The sequence below is a fragment of the Oncorhynchus kisutch genome, linkage group LG24 (genome assembly GCF_002021735.2).
Source record: "Oncorhynchus kisutch isolate 150728-3 linkage group LG24, Okis_V2, whole genome shotgun sequence".
Taxonomy (NCBI): Eukaryota; Metazoa; Chordata; class Actinopteri; order Salmoniformes; family Salmonidae; genus Oncorhynchus; species Oncorhynchus kisutch.
In genome coordinates this window covers 21,514,854-21,526,368 of record NC_034197.2, presented here as the reverse complement: position 1 = coordinate 21,526,368, position 11,515 = coordinate 21,514,854, and the positions used below count along the sequence as shown (strand labels likewise).

The following is an 11,515-nucleotide window of genomic DNA, read 5'->3' as shown; positions in this document are numbered from 1 at the left end:
ACAAATAATACATTTCCCTTTGGGCTAGTTGACATAAGGATCACACAAAGTCACAGCCCCATCATCAGTCACTGTAGCTTTTGTTCTATGAAACGTCAGGATGATCTCCCTAAGATGTGGCTATATTTATATTCCTACACTTTCAGGGGTACACTGACTCAGAACAAAATGCATTAAGATTTTGTTAGATTACTGTTTGCTGGAAAACTTTAAAACAAGTGTAAATAGTTAAGCCAGTACTAGTACATAGTAAGTGGTGTTCACTACCGATTCAGAGCTGTATCCTGTAATGGACAAGTCACTTCCTCAAAAAGGAAAGCTTAGATCCCAGTGCACAATACTTCCCAGAACTGTAGTGTGTGGAGCGGATATGGAAGGCTGTGGAGTAGTCCCTCAGTGCCTAGGTGGACCAAGAAATGACACCCTTGGTCACAATGATGATGAATCCTCAATCCCTTTTGGAAAAAAAAAGGTTTTCCAAAAGGGTTCCTCAACTGTGGAAAGGGTTCTACAAGGAACCCAAAAGGGTTCTACCTGGAACCAAAAGGGTTCTACCTAGTACCAAGAAGGGTTCTACAAAGGGTTCACCTATGGGGACAGCCAAAGAAACCTTTTAAGTTCTAGATACCACCTTTTTAAAAATCTAAGTGTAGTAGATATACACAGATGAGATCAAGGCACCCCCCATTTGTCATTGCCTTTCAGTTATTCACTAAGGAAGATGTTTCACAAAGATCTTGCTTCGTAGTGTTTAAGGTTAGCTATGGTGCAATTTTGCACAATGAGCAATGGAGACTGCTGATTTGTTTTGGGAATACACAGGCAGGGGACGAATGGCTTTGCAGTGTGTGAATGCCCGTCTTATCCCCCCCTCATGGTTGCCCTGTCTCACCTCTCTCGTTTTGTGGAAACTCCAGCGGAGCAAAGTGTTTCTGGTTGCATGCCACCAAGCTGGACCGCCATGCAGGAATCTCTGGAATTCCCAGACACTGGCTTTTTCCCAGTGCCCTAAAGTGCCAAATGAACAATGACAGTAGCAACATCTTTCTTGAATTGCACAGCATGAACTCAGGGGCCTCTCTCATTCCTCCCTTTCTTCCTCATTGTCAAATCCATCTAAACTCCTTAAGAAGGGACAACAGACTCCATGTTGATGAGAGGCCCTGTGAATTACTTAGGAGTGTTTGCTAAACATACATGCTTTAAAAAAAATAGGGAACTGGTAGGCTACCTATTTCAATTGTTTGTTAGGCCTATTAACATTACAATTATCATATACATCATGTGGTCAATTAAAAAGTCTGCTCATTCCTATAAGGCAGTAATTCACATTTAGATTTATCTGGATTAAGTTGTCTTTTCTGATTACCCATCTTGTACAGATTTGATAAAAAAATGTTTCAATATAGTTTAGTTTTGAAATGCAAATAAAAACAGGACAGAAAGAGCGTCTCACGTTGGTCTTGCTAGAGGGGAAAAACGGCCAGTTCTAGTTTCACTCTGACTGGCACTGAGGTAGTTAATTAACTGTGACACGGTTGGCTTGAGAGGTAGCAAGAATGGGACAAGCGGCTTGAACACTAGAGCTCAGAGAGCGGTGGAGGAAGAACAAACGCATAGAGCCTAACACCTGCCAGACTATTTTACTATTTTAAGTTTTAATATTTCCTGGATTTGTCTATGCCTGGATTTGTCATTCCGGAGTTTTCAGGGGACGATGACTTAAATGAAAACGTGAGAGATTTCTAAAGCATCACGTAATTTCCATGCATGTAATTTGAGGAAAAGTGCTCTCTGCATGAAGCAAACTTTTTGACAACTTGCGAAACCTTACCAACCAGTGGGTCTACGTGAAGCAGTATTACACGTTTACATTGCCTATGGTGATACACATTTTCTACTTCTAGTTTGGAGGCAGATTTCAAACGTTATCATTTTCGGAAGGCTAAACAACGCCACAGAATGTGACATCTACTGTCTCGCGACGACGCCGACTGAGCATACCTGCATTGCAAGTGAGTTTGTTATTCATTTCTGTTTAGAGCACCTTTTGTCACGGGTAAAGTCCCATTCTTGTCTGCAAAACTAGGCTAGTTACTTTTCTTTCAACCCCATTGTAGTCCATATTGGCCTTTGACATCTTCAGTCGCAGTTAGAGCATAAGCTACGCTATACTTATAAAGCTTATGTATAACTCATCAAATATTCATACATCAGAAATCATTTGTAAATCATACAATAGAAATTTTGTTATAAAGAAGGTGTAAACCTACGTGTACTGCTTTGACAAATGTGGCAAAACCCTTACCATCCTTATAGCATGTATATGCCGCTTATGAATGACATGAAGCATCTATAAAACCATTATGGAAAGGTTATAAAGGCTTTACTAAGCTTTCAAAGATGGAGTTCAACCTTAGGTTTTGCCCCATCAGCCTCCCTCAACATGATCAAATTATGGCAAATGATACCACATGCTCTGACATTTCCTCAGCCCCCACATTTTCAAATATGCCAACTTTCCTGATGATGGGGCATTTATTATGTTCTCTATCATCTCATTTTAGCTTCACTGATCTGACTGATAATTCTGGTAGTAAACTAGGCTATGAATTCACTCCCCACATGGCAGGCACACATCCACCTGAGTGATGTTATTTTCATTTAACAAACTCATGAGCAAACTTTTTGAGGACCAGAGATGAGGTTTCAAAATGCACATTATATGTTCCCCTCTTAGTGGGCCTATGTATAATTCATACTCTGCCTCCCTGGCAGAAGTGCTTGTGAATAATGCATTTTAAGTTAAAAGCACAACACTTTTTTGTGACATAGGCTATCTGCCCATACTCAAATAATGTCAGAACATATTATTATCCTCTTAGCTATACTATTATTAGTATAGGGCCCCGTCTGATAGTGTTGTTTATGTTGTGTTTAATCTAAGAGATAAATAGGGGCTTTGTTCAGTGCTGGCCTACTCGTTGTGTGGTCCTGTGACCTGTGGTCATGCTGCAAATTGTTCCCTACCTACACACTATCCCCTATGACACTGGTAAGTCTACACCAGGACCTATAGGAACAAATGACATAAAGCTGAAAAAACACCAGCAGGGACACTGTCATTTCTGACAAGGAAATAAAGAAATACAAACATCTATATGAATTTACAGCAACAACAAAAAATCCGCTACATTTTCTAAGCTGCTCCTTCTATTTTAGTGTGTCAAGCAGTGTTCTAGCTTTGTGCTAGGTGTGAGGGCCTCGACAAATACACGAGGAAAAACATGAAAAAGCTCTCAGTGGTTTTCGCCCTCTACAGCCACGGTTGGACATCTATCATTTTAGTGAAATCATGGAATGGTTTTGCATTTTAAATGTGTGGTGGAAAAGGGGAGTAAATAAAGTAATGATAGCTTTAATTGCTCACCCGTGCAATCCATGGAAAATGTATCTGAATGCTTCAATTTCAGATTATGGCCCTTAAATATTTACGTTGTAGCTACCGCTACAAACATACCATTAATGACACGGTAACCATATTAACACTGTGCACTTTCATATTGCCATGGTTGTTTCACAAATACATTTCCCTCTCATATTCGAATGCAGCGATAGACCGCTCCTATCAATTCTGAATGTCTATGAGACCTCGTTATGTTGTCTTGACAGGTGCTTTAACACTGCACATGTCATAATGCTGGCAGTTGTTAGTTTTTGCCCCTATTTGTGGAATTAACTTGACATTTTTATCACATTGTCGCTTCAAAATTGAATCATTGTGTAAATGAATCAGTGTGAATATTCCATTCTATTTCTCAACATCCCGTGTACCAGTTGGATTCTGCATTATTCGTGCATTTTCTTTGCCCCCAGAAAGTTGAAATATGCTAAGGTTAGGTAAATGCTTGAAAGTCAGGTTTGAAAGTTTGAAAACATGAAAGAAATCATATGTTAGGTGTATTGGAATATAGAATGAATTATGGAATTGAGTTTGAAGTGAAAAGATTATCGGAGTGCAAAGGGGTATTAAATAAATTGAGTGTAGGATTATGAAATGTCTCTCTGCAGCTTTTAAAATGCATTATTTTCAGAACCAGAATTTAAAATAATCCATCTCTGTATGGTCATTAATGCCTCTTGTTAATATGCACTTCTATGAACGTTTTCCTCTTATCTGAACAGCAAACTTTTACTTTTGTTTAGCATGTCTCTCTGTATAGTCTCTACTCCAATCTCTCATGTTGAGCCTTGCTTGACTCAAAGCCATTCTGTTTCCTAAAACTTTATCTCCTCTTCTGTTTGAAATAGAAACAGGCTATGTGTAGGTTCTCATACTTCAGTGTAGGTTCATTTTATTTAGCAAAACCACCTATCCAACTTTGACTTATCGTTGAGTCCTGGCACAGTCGCCTGGCAATGGTTGGTTGAGACATTGTGAGCGACAATCTTCATTGCTACTATGTTTATGGCCAGCTCCTAAGTCATGTTTGTCCAACTGCAAAATATCTCTATTTTTATTTGACAGTTTGACCTTCAACCTTTAACTTTTATCTTAGTGTTTATCTTAGCTCTTCAAAAGAGATTGCCATAACATCTCCAAGAATCCCTGAGGATGAGATAGTGAGAGTGTAAGGAGAAAGAAAAAGAAAAGCAATCTGTCTGACATTTTGCAATAAATAGTAGAAATATATTTTGACGTGTAATTTACTGTCACACCTGATGTATATTTGTGGCATTATGCTTTTAATTATGCTAGGCTACCTGACACCTGTCAGGTTAGAATGTTGGGCCAGTAACCGACAGGTTGCTAGATCAAATCCCTGAGCTGACAAGGTAAAAATCTGTCGTTCTTCCCCTGAACAAGGCAGTTAACCCACTGTTCCTAGGCTGTCATCGTAAATAAGAATTTGTTCTTAACAGACTTGCCTAGTTAAAGAAAGGTAAAATATATATATATATTTTAACATTTCAGTTTAGGGGGAATCTCAGCATTTACAAACTTTATTGCAGGGATAAACAATTGGTAGGTTTACTGGAACATATTTATCCTTACTTTGCAAACCTTGGCAAAATGATTTTTTTTCATTTTTGTACTATATGTAAATAATTTTGTGTTGCGTGTCAGAAGGTGCTATACTAAGGAAGTTGTTATTATAGTTAGTAACACTTTACATAAAGTAGAGCGGTATAATGCTGTATTACTTGTTATAACCATGTTTCAGCCTTTATAATGTCTTATTATAAGAAGAACGCGGATGGAATCACCGAATCCATACATTAAAACGGAATTCAACACTAATCAAAAATGTATTGAACTTAGTAGGAATAAACAAAATGTATTGAAAATGTGTTAATTTGGCCAAGTTTATCATAAAGCATGAACCAAATGCATCAGTGATTCGTATTTCCTGCAACTTTCTGTAAGAGACAACGATAATTCCCTCTCTATGTGCATGTGCGGTGGGTGAGAGTCTACCCCTTTGTGCAGCCGTGAGCGATGATGCTAATGAAAGTCTTCTGGTAGATGGAAAGGCTTTCTCAAAAACCGTCTAAATGAAATGTTAACTACAAAATAGCCTATGCTTACATGGCAGAATGATATCATGATTATCTAGTGGGTATTTGTTTCGAAAACTCTACCATCACATGTGTGCTACAAAAACACAGCTAAACAACAGTCTCTTGCTAGGTGGACACTGGAATTAAAGGGTAACTACACCCAAAAATCAACTTTTTTAAATATTTTCTCCCAGACCTCAAAAGTGGTCTCCTGATGTTTAAGCATTGTTGTCGACTTAGAAAGTGTAATTTTGAGAGCGAAAACCTGAAGGAAAAAATGGGAAAACGGGAACCTGGAAAAACTAAACGGTGAAACTGGAACACAGGGAAAACAAAACGGAATCAAGCAAAAAATAAAACAGATTTTACAAGGCCCTATACATGTATAAGGCGTATAATATGCCTCTCTATGTAGCAGATTTGCAACTAAGTACATTAATGGAAGGTAGACTCAATGATATGACATAGATGCAGAAAGTAAACAGCATAGGCTCAACTTCTCAGCTGTTTTGGTACCCTGGCTACCACACTGTGAACAGCGTGAAGTGAACCCTTGCATCTCACTCATCTCAATATCTGTGGTGCTGCTCGTGGCAAAGTCACTTAACTGAGTCTACCTTTAAATGTTCCATCTTGACGTTTGATGTAGGGTAACAACTGGAGGTGATCCACAGTGCATCAGAAGCCAACCACAAAGCTGGTGTCATGTAGATATATGTTCAGATAGGGACCTGGCTATGGTTCGTCGTCACTTTCCCTGACACTCTCCTTGTCATCAAGGATTTGGGGCATTCAAGCAGTTGCCAGGCTCCAACTCACCACAAATACAACCGGTCTCTTGAGACGGTTGTCATGACAGCCTCAGTGAGTTTTGCTGGGGTCAAATGAGGGCCAGCCTGGGCCCTAGAGGTTAAGAGGAGGGGGAAGGGGGGAAGAGAGTGATTGTTAGGTATACCAGTGAGTGTGGCAGACTTAAAATATATAGGCCCGCTACTTTTGGTGCCCGTATTTAATTTTATGAGCAGTACCATGGTTAAATAATTTCTCAAATGTTTTTGTCCTCGGGTTTCTTTCCCCTCCCAATTATTTTGTGACTAAACACAATACCCTAGATGTACTAGGCTGTATGATACAGGAAGAGAATTGCAGAACCTGACATGTTCTTTGCATTACTCCGGCATCAAAGACAATGTGGCACTTAATGAAAAAGACAAGTAGCTCTCAGGTGAGCAAGGGGCAGAGTTCTCTTTTATTATCAGTCAGCCCAGTGACAGTCAGAGATAGTATCAAACTGATTATATACTATTTATACCATATAAATATTGTATACCGCCAGCCACACAGCACTTGTGCCAGTCACCAGGACTTCAAAAGCAGAAGCACCTGACTTGACTTTAGAATGTTATCCCCCTCCCTCTCCCCTCCCTACCATCCTTCCTAAATCTGGTGCCACTTTTACAGGGAAAGGCACAATACAGGGGGCGTCAATGACAGCAGGCAAGGGGAGCTAATCCATGCAGCTGTCAGCCCGCGGGGTATTAAGCCTCCATTCTGAAGATTCTTGGCGACCTGCCAGAGGTAGAGACAGTCTTTTTCAGACAGGCATGGAGTATAGGCATGGAAGGCCTGGTGCTAAGGCCTCTGTATCCACTGTACTCGAACTGAAGTAAATTCTTGGAACCCAATGGACCATTCTTCAAGCCTTTTACCGAGTGAAGATGTAGCCAGCGACTGTGTAAATCTAGAGAGCCATTCATCATGTCTGGTGTCGCTGGGCCTCACTTTGATTGGCTCACTTGTTCACTGGTCTCAAGCTCTGGACTCAAGCTCTTGTGGATTTGGATACTATGTACTGTTGTTTCAGAGTTCAGTGTTACATTTTCTATGTTCTGATTTTAGTAAAGAATGTTCTATTAAACATAGAATTCTGGATGCGCAGTGCAGCCTTGACTGTAATGTGTGTGAAATCTATATCTAAACACGGCAACCTTTCTGAAGGTCTGTTAAGCCAGGATTTGGGTCTGGCAAAAACAAACATGCATGTAAAAAATAAAACAAATAAAATGATGTTCTGTCATAAGCCAATCCAATGCTGGAAAACAGCTGTAGGGTATAAATAGTAGGGCAAGAAGTTTTAGTAATTGCAAAGGAATCCAGTGTTTATTGTGTAAATCAAACGAGTAAGCCCATTTGAAACAGGTGTTGGAATGTGACAGGAGGGTGTCCATAGATCGCCCTCTGTTTTTTTGCAAAATAGCCCTCTAATGCTCCCTCGCTCATTTTGTACCATTACAGCACACATGACCTCCACTTTGAGGGAATGAGTTCTGGGGGGCTGGATTACCAACAGAGACAGGAAAGAGAGGAATGATGGACTGCATAAATGTGGGGTGACGCAAATGCTCCCCTTTTGTGCTATCACATAAGGGGGAGGGCAGGGGGCATCCATGTGTTGTCCCCTTGCCCTCACTGTCCTTCTAGATTCAGGGAAACAGCCATGTTTGCCAACATTGTTTGAGACTATCTTTGGAGCTCTTTCGATTTTTAGTTGACGCAAACAAAAGCAAATGTATCTTCTAAATGTTTTTTTGTTGTTGTTGCTGCCAGTAGTCTTGTAGCCAGACACCGTAATCTTGTGGATATCATTTTGTCAAAGAGTGGGCTTAGGCACAGTGGAACAAGTATATGCTGGCTAACACATATAGCTCTGGTTACACCTGAATGACAGGTGACATTTCAAGGACTATGACTTAGCTAGCTAGCTAGTATGTTCAGTCATCGTTTTTTTATGTTCAGTCATCGCCAGCAGCTACCAAGCTTTTTGTTGTAGTTTCCTTGTGACACTTTCCTTGTGAAATAGCCTAGAAATTAAGGCTATGCTGCCAGTCACACTTTGAAGGAAACTGGATCCTTTCAAATGTTTGTAGTTATTTCTTCTCGAAAAGTAACACATTAGTTTCAAATTGAAGTTCAGTCAGTTCGTCTCTCACCCACTACTTGTCCTGAGTCTTGTGCTTGCTGACAGGCCTATTGTGGAGCTACAGGAGACATGGTCATGGAAGTGTAGTACTTCAAAGAGGAGCAGATAAGACAGGGGGAGCTTAACAGCCTTTGAAGGGAGGTGCTGAATCCAGTATTTAGGCGCGCAGGAGCTTAACGGTCAACTCCAAAGTTCACCACTTGGCCTGGATTACACATTGGACCCTGGACCTGTGTGGAGGGAGCCTGGTTACAGCTGCTACTGGAGAGGAGCCACAACACACCCACTGTAGGACCCTCCGGACAGACCATAGGATAGCAGCACTTTCCTCTCCTCAAACACACTATTTAGTTCTAGAACACTGGGCTCTTGATTTAGGTAATGAAGTCATAACACATGGAGACAAAAGTGACAAAAAAGACATCAGATTAACAGGAGACACTCCCTACAAACATAATACCCTATGTATGCTTTGGATGCATGGTGTCATGGTTCACCAAACAGACTGTTCTTGTGACGCGTCAGAAATAGGAATCATGATTGATTAAAAGTCTCAGGACTACAGCACAGGTGCGTCCGCAAGTGGAGTGGAGGCATTGACAGTCTGTGAATGAAATATTTCTGCTGTGAGTTGGAGGCCCTCTGACTGGCCAAGCATTTGTCCCCTGAGCGAGGATGAAACATGCTGTACCCTCCACAGAATTAAATAGGTGTTGACACGTGCTGATACTGAAACAGACCAAGAGAGAACAGGCAGGGAGGCACAGGTCAGTCACTCCACACAGTAATGTTGTACGGTTCCTGACAGGTGATACAGCATTGTATTAGAAAAAGTTTCACAGGGGTATTTGTTTGACTTTCATTATCGTATGATCTATATGGCATGTGCTGTTGCCATTCCAGAGATAGATAGAGAACGAGACAGACAGAAAGACAGAGAGAGAAACCCACCTGGTGTTGGGGAGATGGCGCTAACAGCAAGGGTTGGGCTTAAGTAAATAATGATTAGGTTTTCGGCAGACGATGTGGAAACATGACCCCCATTGACCCGTGCTGGCGGTCTCCGTCCCTCCTGGGGCCGCCCTCCAAGCCTGTCGCAGCTTTCTTTCCAAGAGGCCGTGCTAATGAGCTCTCACGTTGACAGCCCTGTCCCGATCGGCGCGTGTGGAGAGGTGCTGCATGGGGACGACCACTCGGACCAACATCAGGGACAAATTGTTGGCCAAGCTAGCAGGCCCAGTCATAGAGATAAAACACTCGTTTTGTATGGCTAGTTTTATCTCTATGGTCCCTGTACTGTTGGAGATGCAGTATGCATGGTGATATACACAAGCCTCTCGTGGGCACCTCTTTCTTTTCCCCTGTGACCATGTGCCCTAGAAAACCATATGCAATCTGTCACTTCAACCAGCTCCTAATCTGCACTTCAAATCTGCAGGAAGGATTCAAACAGCCTTATGACCCACACATTTTATGCCTTTATATTTTTCCGACCATATCCACAGCTTTCCAGACAGGAAAGTGCCTTTAGGAAAAAATTACCTCCATAAACCTGTCGGTTATACAAAACAAATAAAACCAAGATCAGGAGGATTACTATGAATGTTGGCTCTTGGAAATGTATCACCATCCTTTATGGACACTAAATCCTCAAAGTCCTGGGTAAACTTCTGCCCTCTTTAGTCTTTGTTTGTATACTAGTGCATTCTGGGTCAAATTATAGTTTGTATACTTAGTGCATTCTGGGTAAAATTACAGTTTGTATACTTAGTGGATTCTGGGTCAAATTACAGTTGCCCAGATGTAGAATGATGAGAGTATGCACAATCAGGGAGCAGGCTGCAAATTATAAACTCAAGTACAGTACTCTATTATCTCTGGTTATACCAAAGTGAAGGCCATTGATTAAAAAGCAAATGCTTGAGACAAATAGAAATCAATTTGATATGACTTATTCAATACATTCATGCCTCAAGGAAAGCCATGTATGTTGGTGAATTCCTGTGCTGTTGCAACATCCATTTACTGTGTAACTGTTAGTGATTAATGTTATCATTATACAGTATGCTAAGATCGAGGATTAGCCCTCAAGTATAGCCTGTCTCTGTTTTTTTATGGGACAATAATGGTGTGAAAAGTTGTATCAGCTGTCGCAGGTTTTCAGGCCCCAACATGTTTTCTCCAGGGTGCAGCACACAGCTCTTTCTGCACTACTTTAATGACTCTGATTGCATCGTGAGATGTGGACAGACAGTAGTGTGTGAGATAGATGTTGACATGTTTTCAAGAGCCATGGCCACCCTTCTGTCGGCTTTAACCTATGACAGGTTGGATTACGGGATCCAGGATTTTGTTGCAACGCCAACATGGCGGGTTCACTCAATCAACTAACGTTGAAGAAACATATTTTATTTTTTACTTTTATGAGACAAATATTTTTGGGACTGAAATGGAGTCTCAGACAAAATAAACATGTACAACGTTGCTTGAAAAGTCTGTACTAGCTTGTTTAATTTCATTCCTCTTTCATTGAGTTCCATATGAGGGATCCTTTGATGCATTCCTTTGTTTGTCTCGTTCTGTGGATCTGTGCATTCCTTATCGCAATTGTGGTTTGCATTGATAGGACCACCCCTATCTAGACTTCTAATGTGAACTGTTAGTCATTTGGAACTTAACTCCAGAATACAGCTGTGAACCCCACATTATTTCCATGGACTTTTCACCACTAGTCATTGCATTGCCTATGAAGCAACCACATCTGACCACACAGGAGCATCTATGACATCATAAGCAGAGCTAGTGCTCAATTGTCCATTATGATGTTCCCAGTATCTAGAAATGACTGTTCTTTTTTAAATGTTTCACCCATCTTTGCTCCATGACATACTCCTTCTGCTATCCAGTCACTTGAAAGACTGAATGCCCTTTGCAAGCCACTGCAGGCAATTTTGCTGGTTTCACAGAAACTAC

At 40.9% G+C, this 11,515-nt stretch overlaps 1 protein-coding gene across 1 annotated transcript in view; it reads left to right on the top strand.

Moving 5' to 3' along the window:
- The first annotated feature begins 1,576 nt into the window (after positions 1-1,576).
- The window catches only part of sema3gb (sema domain, immunoglobulin domain (Ig), short basic domain, secreted, (semaphorin) 3Gb), a 46,899-nt gene continuing 36,960 nt past the window's right edge, over positions 1,577-11,515 (top strand). The window contains exon 1 of the mRNA XM_020459690.2: positions 1,577-2,015. The gene's annotated coding sequence lies outside the window, so the exon portion shown is untranslated. The remainder of the gene's footprint in view (positions 2,016-11,515) is intronic.